At 36.5% G+C, this 19,132-nt stretch overlaps 1 protein-coding gene across 1 annotated transcript in view; it reads right to left on the bottom strand.

Moving 5' to 3' along the window:
* Pur-alpha (Purine-rich binding protein-alpha) overlaps window positions 1-17,772 on the bottom strand; it is a 1,789,254-nt gene extending 1,771,482 nt beyond the window's left edge. The window contains exon 1 of the mRNA XM_067758290.1: window positions 17,360-17,772. The gene's annotated coding sequence lies outside the window, so the exon portion shown is untranslated. The remainder of the gene's footprint in view (window positions 1-17,359) is intronic.
* Window positions 17,773-19,132: the final 1,360 nt, after the last annotated feature.

The following is a 19,132-nucleotide window of genomic DNA, read 5'->3' as shown; positions in this document are numbered from 1 at the left end:
TGAGAAATCTGCGGTTGACGAATGCTCGTTCCTATTTTTTTTCTACACCCTAGAGCACTAATATAGGGCAGCAAAATGTTTACGCAATTTTTTATCGGTTATTTTCTGCTATTTATTTTCTCGATTTTATATAAACTATATATATAGGGGAGAATCTGAAACGATGCAAAATAAACAAAAAAAAAAATTCTTTAAAAGCACGGAAAATTTTGAGTTGTAGTGCCTGAACATTGCTAGACAAAAAATTGACTGTCGTGCATACTCAAAAATTTACCAAGGAAAAATCGCATTTTTGACACTGATTTTGGATAGTGTCGGTCTTGAAACATAGTCTTACTTTCTTCAACGTAATCTACTTCTTGAAGTTACGTTAATACGACACGTTCTGCAACCTAACTTTGAGATACAGGGTTTTCGAACCAACCGCTCAAAATACAGTGTTTTTTCCACTCATACGCCGAAATGTAAACATATTTGTTAAGTTTTGTGCGTATGCGTGTTGAGTCGTTCAAAAAAAACCTTTCTAATCGTTTGCTTTCGTTGTAAGTCGTATACATCTTCACATATATTTTATATATGCATCAATAAGTTAATACAAGAATAGGTTTGTGGTGGTATGTCCTTTTTATATCTTGTATAAAAACGACAAAATATTTACGTACTATATATGAAATTTCGACAACAAAGCTGCTGCACAAAGACTAATCGATTTTGTTATGCCCTGCGAGAGTTTTGACAGTATTATTACAGTTTTTTTTGACTTGCTAATACTGACGCATCATTATGATCAGAGCTGCTCATATGGAAATCATCTAAGAAAAGTATTACCTCACATCCCAACTACCCTAAGGGGAGCACATATCCATATCAGTATTATGCACGAGTCGTTTAGGCCTTTCCAGATCTATCGGTAAGTCAGATATTTTCGAGCATTTTAGGGCAATAACTTTAATCTCTATGCAGCGTGCCAACATTATTCTTTAATTAACTCCTTCTTTGAATACACTGGTACGCACAGCTATCGCAGTTAATTTTTTAAATTACCATAAAACAGAGTATTGAGGCATTACAATTTAAGGGGTTCCATTAACAAAGAAAAATAAGAGCAAATTTTTAATACAAATGTACATACTTAAAAGAAAAAAAAAATAAGTTCTTATGCCGCAACTTACCCTCCTTCTTTATCATCAAGTCCACGTAAAACACGTAAAACATATTTCACAATTCCCATCGTTTGCACTATCTGCACCAACTTCTATTGTCAAGTAGAGTGCAGCGCTGGTACTTATTGGCAATATGAACGTAGGACTTGTTCGGCTACACCTCGCCCGTGCCTTAATTGACGGATGTTCCCCCACCACCGTAATTGCAGATGAGCTCGCCCAGGAGCTCCAACTCCCTCCCAGCAACATTGGCGGGCAAGCATGATGCCTACTACGAATCCGAGGAAGACACGGACAAAACAAAAGAATTACGACCCATGCTGCGGTCGTATCCAATTTTCGGCGCATGACACCCACGACCAGCATCGACAGCGCTATCGAAGCCCCGTACGCACATCTCCGTCTGGCGGATCTGCAGTTCCATTCATCTGCCCCGATCCGCCTCGTCCTAGGAACAGATGTATATGCGGAGATAATATTACCAGGGATTCTGCACACAACGTTTGGCCCTTTGCTAGCTCAGAGTACCATCTTCGGTTGGGTACTCTCGGGAACAACCAAGGCCTAACATCAAAATGTTCGGTAACGACCGAAACACATGAATTTTTATACTTTGTTATTTTTATGGAATTTCTGTTGTACACAGTTGCAAAAGGTGTGAATTTTGAATTCGTACAAGCGAAAAATCTTTCAATTCCTCCATTGCCATACCTACGTGACAAATAATAGCTGACAGGGACAACGGCTGTCGCGAATGGCCAGAGAATGGAAGACAAGTTTGTTTTTCTTTTGCTCGCCGTTATTAAATTGAAGTGCCATGAATTGCACATTTGTTTCATATCAGCTTTTCTTTTAAATTTGTATACAGAAAATAAGACTACCTATTAATATTCATTTCTAAAATCAAGTTTATTGATTAAATTTGAACAACCAGCTATGCAGGCATTTTAAAATATGTAAATTAAGCAATATACCAGTCGTCTACAAAAATGTTTGAAAACCACTGTTGAGCTAATGATTTAAGTAATCGAACAACGATTGAACAGGTGATCGAGGCTGTTTACTATTGTGAACGTTTTTTATAAAACATTCGCCACTTGTATGAATTCACAATGGAGGTGTGCATTTACAATCTTTTATCATTACAATACGTTATTTTTTATTGAATTTTTTTCGTACAAAATCCTTTGTTTGTTCATTTCCAATGAATTTGTAATAAACGGCAAGAAATATCAACACGTATATCTTCTTACTTCTTTTCCCAATCCCTAGCTTTAGGCAAACATGGCTCAGGCCTCTAACTATGACGGGAAAAGTGGCGAATGACCGATGCATCAGCAACCCAGCTCGCACTCTATGCAAACCATCTTGCGTGCCGCCAAGCCGGCGAACTGGCCGGTGTTATGTTAAGTTAGATATAATTAGTCATAAGTTTTTTATTTTTTTCTCGTCTTCACGGTCGGTGATCCTTGGAGGACTGTGAGGTTGCGTACCAAGGGGGAGGCATGTTTAAGCCAAAGGCCTAACTTTTACTTGATTGACGGCGCCCCTCCCTAACGTTTAAAAATATTTCCAACCACCCACACTCACGTCGCATTTGTGTGCATGCATGCACATGCATGCGTTTCATACACATGCACGTGTGTGTGTGCCGGTTGTCAGCACCCATGCACGTATGTGTGGGGGTGGTTGTCTGTGTGGCTTTTCCCCTTTCTAATACCAGCGAACCTTTTTCGCGGCTTAGCGTTTGTCATCAACGGGACAACCGGTCTCTTTTATGATCGAACGCCAAACAGTTCACATCGCCCAGGATCACCATCGTCACTTTAAACACAAAGGTAATATTGTATCAACATTGTATATTTTCCTTCACTCTGAATTAAATATTATATTATAACGAGGAAATTCCTTTTTGTGTTCTCTTTTATTGTATTTCTGAGTGAACCTTCCCGAAATCGACCCTTGTGCGCCTACACACTGCCGGTTTACGACGCACTCAGGCCGAACAGAGTATTTTAAAAGGGCATGGGGTTTAGTTCTATAGGTGGACGCCTTTTCAAGATATCGCCATAAAGGTGGACCAGGGGTGACTCTAGAATGTGTTTGTACGATATGGGTATCAAATTAAAGGTATTAATGAGGCTTTTAAAAGAGAGTGATGGTAGTTGTATATGTGAAGGCGTTTTCCAGATATCGACCAAAATGTGGACCAGGGTGACCCAGAACATCATCTGTTGGATACCGCTAATTTATTTATATATATAATACCACGAACAGTATTCCTGCCAATATTTCAAGGGTTTTTTATTTCGTCCTGCAGAACTTTTTTATTTCATTCTACTTAATATGGTAGGTGTCACACCCATTTTACAAAGTTTTTTTCTAAAGTTATATTTTGCGTCAATAAACCAATCCATATACCATGTTTCATCCCTTTTTTCGTATTTGGTATGGGGAATTATGGCATTTTTTTCGGTTTTCGTAATTTTCGACATCGAAAAAGTGGGCGTGGTCATAGTCCGATTTCGGCCATTTTTTATACCAATACAAAGTGAGTTCAGATAAGTACGTGAACTGAGCTTAGTAAAGATATATCGATTTTTGCTCAAGTTATCGTGTTAACGGCCGAGCGGAAGGACAGATTGTCGACTGTGTATAAATACTAGCGTGGCTTCAACCGATTTCGCCCTTTTTTACAGGAATAAGTTATCGTCCCAGAATCTAAACCTCTACCAAATTTCACAAGGATTGGTAAACTTTTGTTCGACTTATGGCATTAAAAGTATCCTAGACAAATTAAATGAAAAAGGGCGGAGCTACGCCCATTTCGAAATTTTCTTTTATTTTTGAATTTTGTTGCACCATATCATCACTGGAGTTAAATGTTGACATAATTTACTTATATACTGTAAAGATATTAAATTTTTTGTTAAAATTTGACTTTAAGAAATTTTTTTTTAAAAGTGGGCGTGGTCGTCCTCTGATTTTGCTAATTTTTATTAAGCATACATATAGTAATAGGAGTAACGTTCCTGCCAAATTTCATCATGCTATCTTCAACGACTGCCAAATTACAGCCGGAAAAATTTTAAATTACCTTCTTTTAAAAGTGGGTGGTGCCCCATTGTCCAAACTTTTACTAATTTTCTATTCTGCGTCATAAGTTCAACTCACCTACCAAGTTTTATCGCTTTATTCGTCTTTTGTAATGAATTATCGCTCTTTTTCGGTTTTTCGACATTGTCGATATCGAAAAAGTGAGCTGTGAGCTCTGCTCAACTGAGTACAAAAAAGTTTACATTTCGGTCCGACCTAACGAAAAAAATCGATCCAACCTATTACAAGTTAATTTCATTGACAGCATACAAATATTAAACAGATGAACCTGTCCAAATGCAAATGTTTATCAATCACTTTCTTCTGATGGTAACTATTGTTCACGCCTGCCTTTCCAACATATCTTCGTTAAGTTAATAATTTGCATACATACAAACACACACTCCCACTCATCGCACGCATTCGTGGTTTTGTTGTACAACGTAACGTACCGTCTTCTTTTTGTTTTTCGCTTTTTTTTTATCATTTTGCTATTATCGCATATTCCTCAATGCACTGCACTCCCACTCACTCCCACTCCCACTGCACTCCCACTCCCGCTGCAGCAACATAATGCACACTCACCAGCACTAATATTACTTCGCCTATATACTCTTCGCGCTCATCGCTTATTTTGTCAACATTAAATAGCAGGACTTTTCCATGGAAAATTCCTAAACATAAATTCTGCAGCCTAAATTGAATTTTTCTTAGCATGTAAGATCATTGAATTTGTAATCGTCAAAGAGTTAAGACAAAATAAAGCCATATAAAAACCAAATTTCGTTTGCCTATTGATTTGGCATATACATAGATGTAGAAAACGCTCTAGATTTCTCCAACTATTAAAAAAAAAAAATGTAAGGTGCGATAATCTCCGAAGAGATCTAAGGCCGGGCTTCTCTTCCAATTTGCGTCGTGCTCCTCTTGATTTTCCCTACAAATTGGCCGGACGGGACCTACATGTTTTATGCCGACTCCGAACGGCATCTGCAAGGCAGATGAGTTTTCACTGAGAGCTTTTCATGGCAGAAACATACTCGGAGCGCTTGCCAGTCACTGCCGAGGGGCGACCCCGCTTAGAAAAATTTTCTTCTAATTGAAAAACTTTATTTCTAAAATTTTGATATTGCTTTGCCCGGGAGTTGAACCCATGGCATACGGTGTGATGGGCGGAGCACGCTACCATCACACCACGGTGGCCTCCAACTATTATTAATTAAAAAGTGATTTATTAAATTTTGATGAGCTCGAGGCACTTTGAAACACAGTTTAAATGTTTGTATTTCTAATTTTATTTGGTCGATATTTCGATCTCTTTCTGAGATCTTCTTCAGGAACTGTGGACAAAAACAACAATTAGTTAACATGTAAACAATTTTTCACCCTAAATCTAATACCACTTACACAATTGAATATGTTTTACCGACTAACAAGATGTACGAAAAAAAGAAAGCGTAGAAGTCAAATAAATATGAAAATATAAACAATTTAAAAGACCGTAAGTATAAACAAAAATCGGCAAAAACAAAAATACATTGAATGACGAACAAAAAGACATAATCATTTGCATTAACATACTAATGTACATATGTACATATATATTGGTCATCCCACTGCATTTGTTGTGTTGCGCTGCAATTCTAACTAGAACACTGTTGTCGGGATAATGCCCGGTATCTTTGCAATGTGATGACAATGCCGTCTTATTGTCCGATAAACTGCTTCTTAATTTCTCATTTGACCTGTGAGCGGAAATCCTTGTCTTGAGTTTCATTTTTGTTGTCCCCATATATACCTTATCGCATAAGTGGGACCCGTCACCATTACACGGAATCCTGTAAACTACATCAGACTTCTCCTGTTTGGGAATTCTGTCCTTTGTATTGCTGTAGAGTTTTCTTAGCGTGTGTTTATAACTTGACGCGATCTGATATTATCTCTGTCATAGAGCTTTGAAAATTTTATTCTTTCCGATATTCCTGGAACATGAACTACTGATTTGTAAATTTTTCCCTCATATTTGGCTATGTTGGTTCTCTCCTTATTTTTGGTAAAGTATGTTCGAAGTAATTGATTTACGGTGGTCATAGGGAAGTCATTCTTTGTCAAGGTTACTTTTATTTCGTCAATATTCTTTTCGTGAAAAATCGTGTCGCTAATCGAGAGAACTCTTCTAATGAAATTGCTTGCGGTGTTTATAATTGTTTTTTTTGTCATGTTTTGAATTAAAATTAATAAGTCTTCCAGATGCCGTGGGCTTTTTATACCAGTCAATCAACAATTTGTTATTCTTTCTGATAATAAGAGTGTCTAAGTAGGGTAGCTCTCCATCTTTTTCCGTTTCTATTGTAAATTGAATTGATTTATTGAAGTTGTTCAAGATCGTGGAGCATCCTATCGACATCTTGTGTCCTAACAATCGCGAACAAGTCGTCAACGTACTTAGTCAGTAAGCGCGGTTTGTTGGCAGTTTCCATCATGAATTTAGATAGTAGTTCCTCCATGAATATATCCGCTACGACAGGTGATGCTGGTGATCCCATAGGCATTCCTGACCGTTGCTCATATATTTTTCATTATATTTAATGTAACGATTTTCCATTATGCAAAATTTAACTATGTTTAAAAACAGCTCTTGCGTTAACTTTGTATGGTCTTTTAATTCATTCCATTTTGAGGATATTATCTTTAATGCCAAGTCTACTGGAATGCTCGGGAATAAGGACATTACATCAAAAGACATTAGAATTTCATCATCATAGATATAGGTATTATTATACTCAGTTGAGCAGAGCTCACAGAGTATATTAACTTTGATTGGATAACGGTTGTTTGTACAGGTATAAAGGAATCGATATAGATACAGACTTCCATATATCAAAATAAATTTGATTGAGCCATGTCCATCCGTCCGTCCTTCTGTCCGTTAACACGATAACTTGAAATTTGGTATGTAGGTTCCTGAGCACTCATCTTAGATCGCTATTTAAAATGAACAATATCGGAATATAACCGCGCCCACTTTTTCGATATCGAAAATTTCGAAAAACCGAAGAAGTGCGATAATTCTCTACCAAAGACTGATAAAGCGATGAAACTTGGTAGGTGAGTTGAACTTATGACGCAGAATAGAAAATTAGTAAAAGTTTGGACAACGGGCGTGGCACCGCCCACTTTTAAAAGAAGGTAATTTAAAATTTTTGCAAGCTGTAATTTGGCAGTCGTTGAAGATATCATGATGAAATTTGGCAGGCACGTTACTCCTATTACTATATGTATGATAAATAAAAATTGGTAAAATCGGAGAACGACTACGCCCACTTAAAAAAAAAATTAGTTTAATTCAAATTTTAACAAAAAATTTAATATCTTTACAGTATATATAATGTAGAATGTTTTTGGCCGTTAATATAAAATATTTTAAATATTTTAAAATTTTTTAGACTGAATTCGAAATATTGAGTGAGAATAAATTAAAACAAAAACATATATATTTGTTTTATTTAAAACCGGCCTTGAGCTCAATAAAATTTTAAAATATTTTACAGTATATAGGTAAATTACATTCAACTCAAGTAATGATATGGTGCAACAAAATGCAAAAATAAAAGAAAATTTCGAAATGGGCGTGGCCCCGCCCTTTTTCATTTAATTTGTCTAGGATACTTTTAATGCCATAAGTCGAACAAGAATTTACCAATCCTTGCGAAATTTGGTAGAGGCTTAGATTCTAGGACGATAACTGTTTTCTGTGAAAAAGGGCGAAGTCGGTTGAAGCAACGCCCAGTTTTTATACACAGTCGACCGTCTGTCCTTCCGCTCGGCCGTTAACACGATAACTTGAGCAAAAATCGATATATCTTTACTTAACTCAGTTCACGTACTTATCCGAACTCACTTCGTATTGGTATAAAAAATGGCCGAAATCCGACTATGACCACGCCCACTTTTTCGATATCGAAAATTACAAAAAACGAAAAAAATACCATAACTCTATACCAAATACGAAAAAAGGGATGAAATATGGTATTTGGATAGGTTTATTGACCCAAAATATAACTGTAAAAACAACTTTGTAAAATGGATGTGACACCTACCATATTACGTAGAATGAAATGAAAAAGTTCTGCAGGGCGAAATAAAAAACCTTTAAATTCTTGGCAGGAATACTGTTCGTGGTATTATATATATAAATAAATTAGTGGTATCCAACAGATGATGTTCTACATTACCCTGGTCCACATTTTGATGATATCTAGAAAACGCCTTCACATATACAACTACCACCACTCCCTTTTAAAAGCCTCATTAATACCTTTAATTTGATGCCCATATCGTACAAACACATTCTGGAGTCACCCCTGGTCCACCTTTATGGCGATATCTCGAAAAGTCGTCCACTTATAGAACTAAGGCCCACCCCCTTTTTCAAATGCTCATTAAACCCTTTCATTTGATACCCATATTGTACAAACGCATTCTAGAGTCACACCTGGTCCACCTTTATGGCGATATCTCGAAAAGGCGTCCACCTATAGAACTAAGACCCACACCCTAATACTCATTAACACCTTTCATTTGATATCCATATCGTACAAACAAATTCTAGAGTCACCCCTGGTCCACCTTTATGGCGATATCTCGAAAGGGCTCCTCCTATGGAACTAAGGATCACTCCATTTTAAAATACTCATTAACACCTTTCATTTGATATCCATATCGTACAAACAAATTCTAGAGTCACCCCTGGTCCACCTTTATGGCGATATCTCGAAAAGGCGTCCACCTATAGAACTAAGACCCAGGCCCTTTTAAAATACTCATTAACACCTTTCGTTTGATACCCATATTGTACAAACGCATTCTAGAGTCACCCCTGGTCCACCTTTATGGCGATATCTCGAAAAGGCGTCCACCTATAGAACTAAGCCCCACGCCCTTTTAAAATACTCATTAACACCTTTCGTTTGATACCCATATTGTACAAACGCATTTTAGAGTCACCCCTGGTCCACCTTTATGGCCATATCTCGAGAAGGCATCCACCTATAGAACTAAGCCCCGCGCCCTTTTAAAATACTCATTAATACCTTTAATTTGATACCCATATCGTACAAACACATTCTAGAGTCACCCCTGGTCCACCTTTATGGCGATATCTCGAAAAGGCGTTCACCTATAGAACTAAGACCCACGCCCTTTTAAAATACTCATTAAAACCTTTCGTTTGATACTCATATTGTACAAACGCATTCTGGAGTCACCCCTGGTCCACCTTTATGGCGATATCTCGAAAAGGCGTCCACCTATATAACTAAGCCCCACGCCCTTTTAAAATACTCACTAACACCTTTCGTTTGATACCCATATTGTACAAACGCATTCTAGAGTCACCCCTGGTCCACCTTTATGCCGATATCTCGAAAAGGTGACCACCTATACAACTACCACCACTCCCTTTTAAAACCCTAATTAATACCTTTAATTTGATACCCATATCGTACAAACATTTTCTAGAGTCACCCTTGGTCCACCTTATTGGCGATATCTGGAAAAGGCGTCCACCTATAGAACTAAGACCCACGCCCTTTTAAAATACTCATTAAAACCTTTCGTTTGATACTCATATTGTACAAACGCATTCTGGAGTCACCCCTGGTCCACCTTTATGACGATATCTCGAAAAGGCGTCCACCTATAGAACTAAGACCCACGCCCTTTTAAAATACTCATTAACACCTTTCGTTTGATACCCATATTGTACAAACGCATTCTAGAGTCACCCCTGGTCCACCTTTATGGCGATATCTCGAAAAGGCGTCCACCTATAGAACTAAGCCCCACGCCCTTTTAAAATACTCATTAACACCTTTCGTTTGATACCCATATTGTACAAACGCATTTTAGAGTCACCCCTGGTCCACTTTTATGGCCATATCTCGAGAAGGCATCCACCTATAGAACTAAGCCCCGCGCCCTTTTAAAATACTCATTAATACCTTTAATTTGATACCCATATCGTACAAACACATTCTAGAGTCACCCCTGGTCCACCTTTATGGCGATATCTCGAAAAGGCGTCCACCTATAGAACTAAGACCCACGCCCTTTTAAAATACTCATTAAAACCTTTCGTTTGATACTCATATTGTACAAACGCATTCTAGAGTCACCCCTGGTCCACCTTTATGGCGATATCTCGAAAAGGCGTCCACCTATAGAACTAAGACCCACGCCCTTTTAAAATACTCATTAACACCTTTCGTATGATACCCATATTGTACAAACGCATTCTAGAGTCACCCCTGGTCCACCTTTATGGCGATATCTCGAAAAGGCGTCCACCTATAGAACTAAGCCCCACGCCCTTTTAAAATACTCATTAACACCTTTCGTTTGATACCCATATTGTACAAACGCATTTTAGAGTCACCCCTGGTCCACCTTTATGGCCATATCTCGAGAAGGCATCCACCTATAGAACTAAGCCCCGCACCCTTTTAAAATACTCATTAATACCTTTAATTTGATACCCATATCGTACAAACACATTCTAGAGTCACCCCTGGTCCACCTTTATGGCGATATCTCGAAAAGGCGTCCACATATGAAACTAAAGCCCACGCCCTTTTGAAATACTCATTAACACCTTTCGTTTGATACCCGTATTGTACAAACGCATTCTAGAGTCACCCCTGTTCCACCTTTATGGCGATATCTCGAAAAGGCGTCCACCTATAGAACTAAGCCCCACGCCCTTTTAAAACCCTCATTAATACCTTTAATTTGATACCCATATCGTACAACCACAGTATAGAGTCACCCCTGGTCCACCTTTATGGCGATATCTCGAAAAGGCGTCCACCTATAGAACTAAGCCCCACGCCCTTTTAAAATACTCATTAACACCTTTTGTTTGATACTCATATTGTACAAACGCATTCTGGAGTCACCCCTGGTCCATCTTTATGGCGATATCTCGAAAAGGCGTCCACGTATAGAACTAAGCCCCACGCCCTTTTAAAATACTCACTAGCACCTTTCGTTTGGAGGATAACTCCCTTTTAAAACTGAGTATGTAATGTTCGGTTACACCCGAACTTAACCTTCCTTACTTGTTTATTTTTCGTTTGAATTCAATCGCATCTATAACATTAAATTTAGAGGACTTAGTTATATTTTCCAATATGTTAACAACGTATTTGCATAATTCATATGACGGTGAGCTAATAGAGGAACAAATAGGTCGAAGTGGCGCCCCTTCTTTGTGAATTTTAGGTAAACCGTAAATTTTAGGTGGGTTGGCAGTTTTGCTTAAAAGTAGTTGTTATAAGCTTTTATTTAGTTTCACTTTTGTTGTCTGTAATGGAATTTTGCAAGTTAAATTTGATACACTTCCCGGTGTCCGATTGAGCTGAAATTTTGCACACATGTATAACTCCGATGACAATACAATATTACTTTGTTAGAATTCGATAAATTATTCGATAACACAGTTATCGGTAAAGATTTGTATTTACTTTGGCATAACAGCCTAAGTCCCATACAAACCCGCCGGTACCTATCCGTGGATTGTGATATTTAGACGTGGTGAATCACGCGTGTCACGCGTGGTAAATCTCAACGCTTGCGAAAAGCCGAGACACAACCCTCTGTTGTATTTCTGTGTATAACCAACAAGGCTGTTTAACTCTGTAATCTTTTCTGTAATTTATTTTGCTTTTGGAAAAATTACGTATTTGAAAAAAACTGGCAGAAAAATATTGGCATAACAGCTTAAATTAAATTAAGAATGGAAAAACTTGGAAAATTTGAGCAATTACGCGTGCCCGTTGAACGAAATATTGACAATCTATTGATAATCGCTAGGAAATTAGCGACATTCCGTCAACTTAGCAGCACTTTAGCAATACTACTGTTATTATTTGGCCGCTCAAACACACCCATATTAATTGTGCATTAAATTTAAAATATACAACTCAAAAGCTGAACTACCAGCGCTACCGCTATCAGCTCTTTGTCATCATTGCCAGTAGCGCCAATAACACCAAACTCGTGCCTGACACACAAAAGTCGTTTCACTCAATAGCGCAAGTGAAATGTACTACGCACTCACTACTAAGTAACGTCAAATATTCGATTGGAGTCATTTCGTCAATGAGCTACCATTGAGCTGGCACCGCATTGGCGCTGGCGCCATGCAATTTACATCACTAAAATTGCACGAATGTCCAGGCTCATGACTTTGTTAATCCAGATGGTGAAAACGAAGACTCAAAGGAATGCAACCTTGCAAACAACAGCCGTCATTTTCAAAGTGTAAAAATTCTGTGATACAACGAACGCTAACGCCGTTAGGCTGTTATCGGTAAGTGTTGCATACTTTTCTGCGCACTTGATTTTGTTTTACAGATTTTTGGCGATGGAATTTTAGCTAAGCGAAAGTAGAATTTTATTTCAAAACAGATTTAACCCACAGATGAGAGATCTGCAATAAGTAGTTGTAAACTGAACGCGCCATAGGCAAAGTTAAGTTATTTAACACTGTTTGACATAATTTTATATGTGCTCTCTGTCAAAAATGCTTCAACTAACTTAGTTACATTTTATTTCGATTATGAATATGCCCCAATATATTCGGATTATGATATAATAAAATTAAAGAAAAAAATAAAATTAAAGAAAAAAAACTTTTTTAAAAATAAGCTTTTATTATTGGCTAATAAAATTAACTAAAAAGTAAGTTGATGCATTAAAAGAAATGGATAGAATGAGAAACGTTACAAATAACTAAGTAAAGATTACGTAACTAATTTAAACAATATTTTACCCTACTAAAAATTTTAAAAAATTCCTATTTAAATTGAATTTAAGAAAAAGGCTTTTCTAAGAACAAGCTTCTATTACTTGTTAATAAAACGAACTAAAAAGTAAAAAATAAAATTAAAGAAAAAAAAACTTTTTTAAAAATAAGCTTTTATTATTGGTTAATAAAATTAACTAAAAAGTAAACAATAAATTGACTCTAAAGAAATATAACACTTTATAAGTTCATTGTAAGCTTTAACGATAATTAGGCTTTTTCGTCTGCGACAAAAGAATTCTATATTGTACATAATTATATATTTTTAACATTAAAACTTTACACCTAAATTATTAAACCTTACAGTTTATATCACAGTCCTAATTGTTCTAATAAAAGCGTGTTACATTGCGATAGCAAGAAAAGGAGATCCTAAATGTTCTTAATTATACCATCAAAATTCAACACGTTTTTTATTAGAACAATTAGAACTGTGATATAAACTGTAAGGTTTAATAATTTAGGTGTAAAGTTTTAATGTTAAAAATATATATTTATGTACAATATAGAATTCTTTTGTCGCAGACGAAAAAGCCTAATTATCGTTAAAGCTTACAATGAACTTATAAAGTGTTATATTTCTTTAGAGTCAATTTATTGTTTACTTTTTAGTTAATTTTATTAACCAATAATAAAAGCTTATTTTTAAAAAAGTTTTTTTTTTCTTTAATTTTATTTTTCTATTTCATTGATAACACCGTTATCAAACATTTTTTGAACTAACGCATTGTTCTTCTCTTGTAATTTACTAGTAGGGTCTCGTTTTACAACTCTATGGTATGGTGAAATGTTGTTAACAATTGTTTGCATCTTTCTATCATATTCGGATTTTTCCAACGCTACCGTTACATTACCCTTATCTGCATTTAGAATCAGTATATCTTTATTCTTTTAATACTCAGTTGAGCAGAGCTCACAGAGTATATTAACTTTGATTGGATAACGGTTGGTTGTACAGGTATAAAGGAATCGAGATAGATATAGACTTCCATATATCAAAATCATCAGTATCGAAAAAAAATTCGATTGAGCCATGTCCGTCCGTCCGTCCGTCCGTCCGTCTGTCCGTTAACACGATAACTTGAGTATATTTTGAGGTATCTTGATGAAATTTGGTATGTGGGTTCCCGGGCACTCATCTCAGATCGCTATTTAAAATGAACGATATCGGACAATAAACACGCCCACTTTTTCGATATCGAAAATTTCGAAAAATCGAAAAAGTGCGATAATTCATTACCAAATATGGATTAAGCGATGAAACTTGGTAGGTGAGTTGAACTTATGACGCAGAATAGAAACCTAGTAAAGTTTTGGACAATGGGCGTGGCACCGCCCACTTTTAAAAGAAGGTAATTTAGAAGTTTTGCAAGCTGTAAATTGGCAGTCGTTGAAGACATCATAACGAAATTTGGCAGGAACGTTACCCTTATTACCATATGTCTGCTTAATAAAAATTAACAAAATCGGAGAACGACCACGCCCACTTTAAAAAAAAAATTTTTTTTAATTCAAATTTTAAAAGAAAAGTTAATATCTTTACAGTATATAAGTAAATTATGTCAACATTCAACTCCAGTAATGATATGGTGCAACAAAATACAAAAATAAAAGAAAATTTCAAAATGGGCGAGACTCCGCCCTTTTTCATTTAATTTGTCTAGGATACTTTTAATGGCATAAGTCGAACAAAAATTTACCAATCCTTGTGAAATTTGGTAGAGGCATAGATTCTAGGACGATAACTGTTTTCTGCGAAAAAGGGCGAAATCGGTTGAAGCCACGCCCAGTTTTTATACACAGTCGACCGTCTGTCCTTCCGCTCGGCCGTTAACACGATAACTTGAGCAAAAATCGATATATCTTTACTAAACTCAGTTCACGTACTTATCTGAACTCACTTTGTATGGGTGTAAAAACGGCCGAAATCCGACTATGACCACGCCCACTTTTTCGATATCGAAAATTACGAAAAATGAAAAAAATGCCATAATTATATACCAAATACGAAAAAAGGGATGAAACATGGTAATTGTATTGGTCTATTGACGCAAAATATAACTTTAGAAAAAAACTTGGTAAAATCGGTGTGACACCTACCATATTAAGTGGAAGAAAATGAAAAAGTTTTGCAGAGCGAAATCAAAAGCCCTTGGAATCTTGGAAGGAATACTGTTCGTGGTATTACATATATAAATAAATTAGCGGTACCCGACAGATGATGTTCTGGATCACCCTGGTCCACCATTTGGTCGATGTCTCGAAAACGCCTTCACATATACAACTAAGGGCCACTCCCTTTTAAAACCCTCATCAATACCTTTAATTTGATACCCATATCGTACAAACACATTCTAGAGTCACCCCTGCTCCACGTTTATGGCGATATCTCGAAAAGGCGTCCACATATAGAACTAAGGCCCACACCTTTGTAAAATACTCATTAGCAACTTTCATTTGATACCCATATCGTACAAACAAATTCTAGAGTCACCCCTGGTCCACCTTTATGGCGATATTTCGAAAAGGCTTCCACCTATAGGACTAAGGCCCACGCCCTTTTAAAATACTCATTAACAACTTTCATTTGATACCCATATCGCACAAACAAATTCTAGAGTCACCCCTGGTCCACCTTTATGGCGATATTTCGAAAAGGCGTCCACCTATAGAACTAAGGCCCACTCCCTTTTATAATACTCATTAACACCTTTCGTTTGATACCCATATCGTACAAACAAATTCTAGAGTCACCCCTAGTCCACGTTTATGGCGATATCTCGAAAAGGCGTCCACCTATAAAACTAAGGCCCACGCCCTTTTAAAATACTCATTAACACCTTTCATTTGATACCCATATTGTACAAACGCATTCTAGAGTCACCCCTGGTCCACTTTTATAACGATATTCCGAAAAGGCGTCCACCTATAGAACTAAGGCCCACTCCCTTTTAAAACACTTATTAGCACCTTTCGTTTGATACCCATATTTTACAAACGCATTCTAGAGTCAACCCTGGTCCACTTTTATAACGATATTCCGAAAAGGCGTCCACCTATAGAACTAAGGCCCACTCCCTTTCAAAATACTCATTAACACCTTTCATTTGATACCCATATAGTACAAACAAATTCTAGAGTCACCCCTGGTCCACCTTTGTGGCGATATCTCGAAAAGGCGTCCACATATAGAACTAAGGCCCACGCCCTCTTAAAATACTCATTAACACCTTTCATTTGATACTCGTATCGTACAAACAAATTCTCGAGTCATCCCTGGTCCATCTTTTTGGCGATATCTCGAAACGGCGTCCATCTATAGAACTTGGGCCCACGCCCTTTAAAAATACTCATTAATACATTTCATTTGATACCCATATCGTACAAAATAAATTCTAGAGTCACCCCTGGTCCACCTTTATGGCGATATCTCGAAAAGGCGTCCACCTATAGAACTTAGGCCCACTCCCTTTTAAAATTATCATTAACACATTTCATTTGATACCCATATCGTACAAACAAATTCTAGAGTCAAGCCTGGTCCACCTTTATGGCGATATCCCTAAATGGCGTCCATCTATAGAACTATGGCCCACTTCCTCTTAAAATACTCTTTAATACCTTCCATTTGATACACATGTCATACAAACACATTCCAGGGTTACCCTAGGTTCTTTTTACAACATGGTGATTTTCCCTTAATTTGTCTCCACAGCTCTCAACTGAGTATGTAATGTTCGGTTACACCCGAACTTAGCCTTCCTTAGTTGTTCAGAAATGTTTTTGTGGCGAGTACCGTTTTGTTTATAAATTTATCCCTTGCAGGAATTTTATTCCTATTAAGATGCTCGTGTATAAGTTTAATAAAATTATTTCTTCCTATTTCTTGTTTTTCTTTGTCTTCAATAGTGCGTATAACATTCTCCCCGTCTGCTATAAGTTGGAATAAAGGAAACTCTTTATCTTGAATTGGAAGGGCATATTTCGGACCCAGAGATAAGAGCCAACGAATGTCCGTGGGAAAATCTATAGATGAAATATTATGAAACCATTCTGGGACCACCCTAATATTAAAGTTTTCTCTTTGTCTACTTTTGAGATTTTCGTATTTCTTTATTTGATTGGTTTTAATCTGCGCCGTTTGTTTGGTCGCTAACAACTCCTCATTTTGAAAAAATTTAGTGGAATATGTTGCTTCAAGAAATTGAGTTATCAGTGCTCTCAATATATTTACCTCTTTTTTGTTGTGTCTTAAAAATGCATGTTTGATGTTTATTAGAAGGTTGATGAGTTTGCTTTTCACATTATGTATAAATGTGGCCACGACTTCGGAATATTGTTTGGGTATTTTGTTGTTGCTGGTATTATTAGTAATTACGTACATGAAATTTTTTGTTGCATTATCAATAAAATTAGGAATTAAGCCATCTCTTCTGCACCTTTCCAAAAATTTAGTTGATGTTGTTAGTCTTGTGACTTGTTTCGTAATATTTTGGTAGCGTTTTATGTATTTGTTGGTCTGGGCGTCATAGTTATGCTTTATGTTTTTGTACACTCTGGGTTTACTGTTTTTCTCTCGGTGTGCTCTCCGTTTGAACATTTCAAAAATATTTTTGTTTGCCTTTAAATATTATAATTTATCAAACTTTGATGAGCTCGAGGCAGTTTAAAAAATTGAAACACAGTTTAAATGTTTGTATTTCTAATTTTATTTGGTCGATATTTCGATCTCATTCTGAGATCATCTTCAGGAACTGTGGACAAAAACAACAATTAGTTTACTTGTAAACAATTTTTCACCCTAAACCTAATACCACTTACACAATTGAATATGTTTTTCCGACTAACAAGATGTACGAAAAAAGAAAGCGTAGAAGTCAAATAAAATTAAAGAAAAAAAAAACTTTTTTAAAAATAAGCTTTTATTATTGGTTAATAATATTAGAGTAGCGCACGAAAATAAAACTCGATCGATTAGTTCAATTCATTTAATGGAAGTAAGAGCAATATTAAAAAATAGAATGCACAAAGGTATTACATGTTAATATGCATACATATTTACGTATGTGTATGTATAGTGAGAGTAGTTAATTATTACAGTTGGGATGTTAGGTGACAATAAAGAAATAGTAGTAAGTCCTACAAACTCCGCCTCATCCCGATTGCAATTTTTTTCGATTTTTTGTATATATGTATACGTAAGTTTTCTTTTTCATTATTTATTTCATTACGTTCTACATTTTTTATAAAAAATCAATATAACAAGACATTAGATAATAAATTCATGTTTTTTTCAAACTTATTTAAAAGACAACGTTAAAATTTCGCAACAATTTTCATGTTTACTTGAGACTAATGGTTTGGTAAAAATATCGGCTGCATTCTCTGAAGATTGTACATATTCTATATCGATGTCACCACTATAAAACTTTTCTCGTATGTAGTGAAAACGTATGTCTATATGTTTACTCCTCTTGTGTACTGTTGGATTGCGAACCGCAAACTGTGCACCTTGGTTGTCACATTTGATAGTAGTCGGAGTTTTTATAAGCATGGTAAAACCCAATTCTTTCAATAAATTACGATGGAATGCAACTTCTTTCGTCCCTTGGCACATAGCTACGTACTCCGCCTCCATCGTGCTTAAAGAAACCATATGCTGTTTTTTGGCTTCCCATGCAATTAAACCTCCACTAAAGAACAACGCATAACCGCTCATTGACTTACGATCAGTCTGGTTTGAACCCCAGTCGGAATCTGTGAAGCAAACTAAATTTTTATTATTTGGCAAATACATCAACATACCCTTAGGCTTAGTTTTAAGGTATCGTAGTATTCGCTTCGCTGCGACAAAATGCTGCTGATGTGGATGACTGTGGTATTGTGACAGTTTGGACACCGCATACGCTATATCTGGCCGGGATGTGATGGCCAGATATGTTAGACCTCCTAGTAGTGACTGGTATTCTTTCACGTTGAAACCACTGCAGCCCTTTTGTGCACATTT

Source organism: Eurosta solidaginis, chromosome X, assembly GCF_040869045.1.
Source record: "Eurosta solidaginis isolate ZX-2024a chromosome X, ASM4086904v1, whole genome shotgun sequence".
In the NCBI taxonomy this organism is placed as follows: Eukaryota; Metazoa; Arthropoda; class Insecta; order Diptera; family Tephritidae; genus Eurosta; species Eurosta solidaginis.
This window is presented reverse-complemented; position numbering and strand designations above follow the sequence as displayed.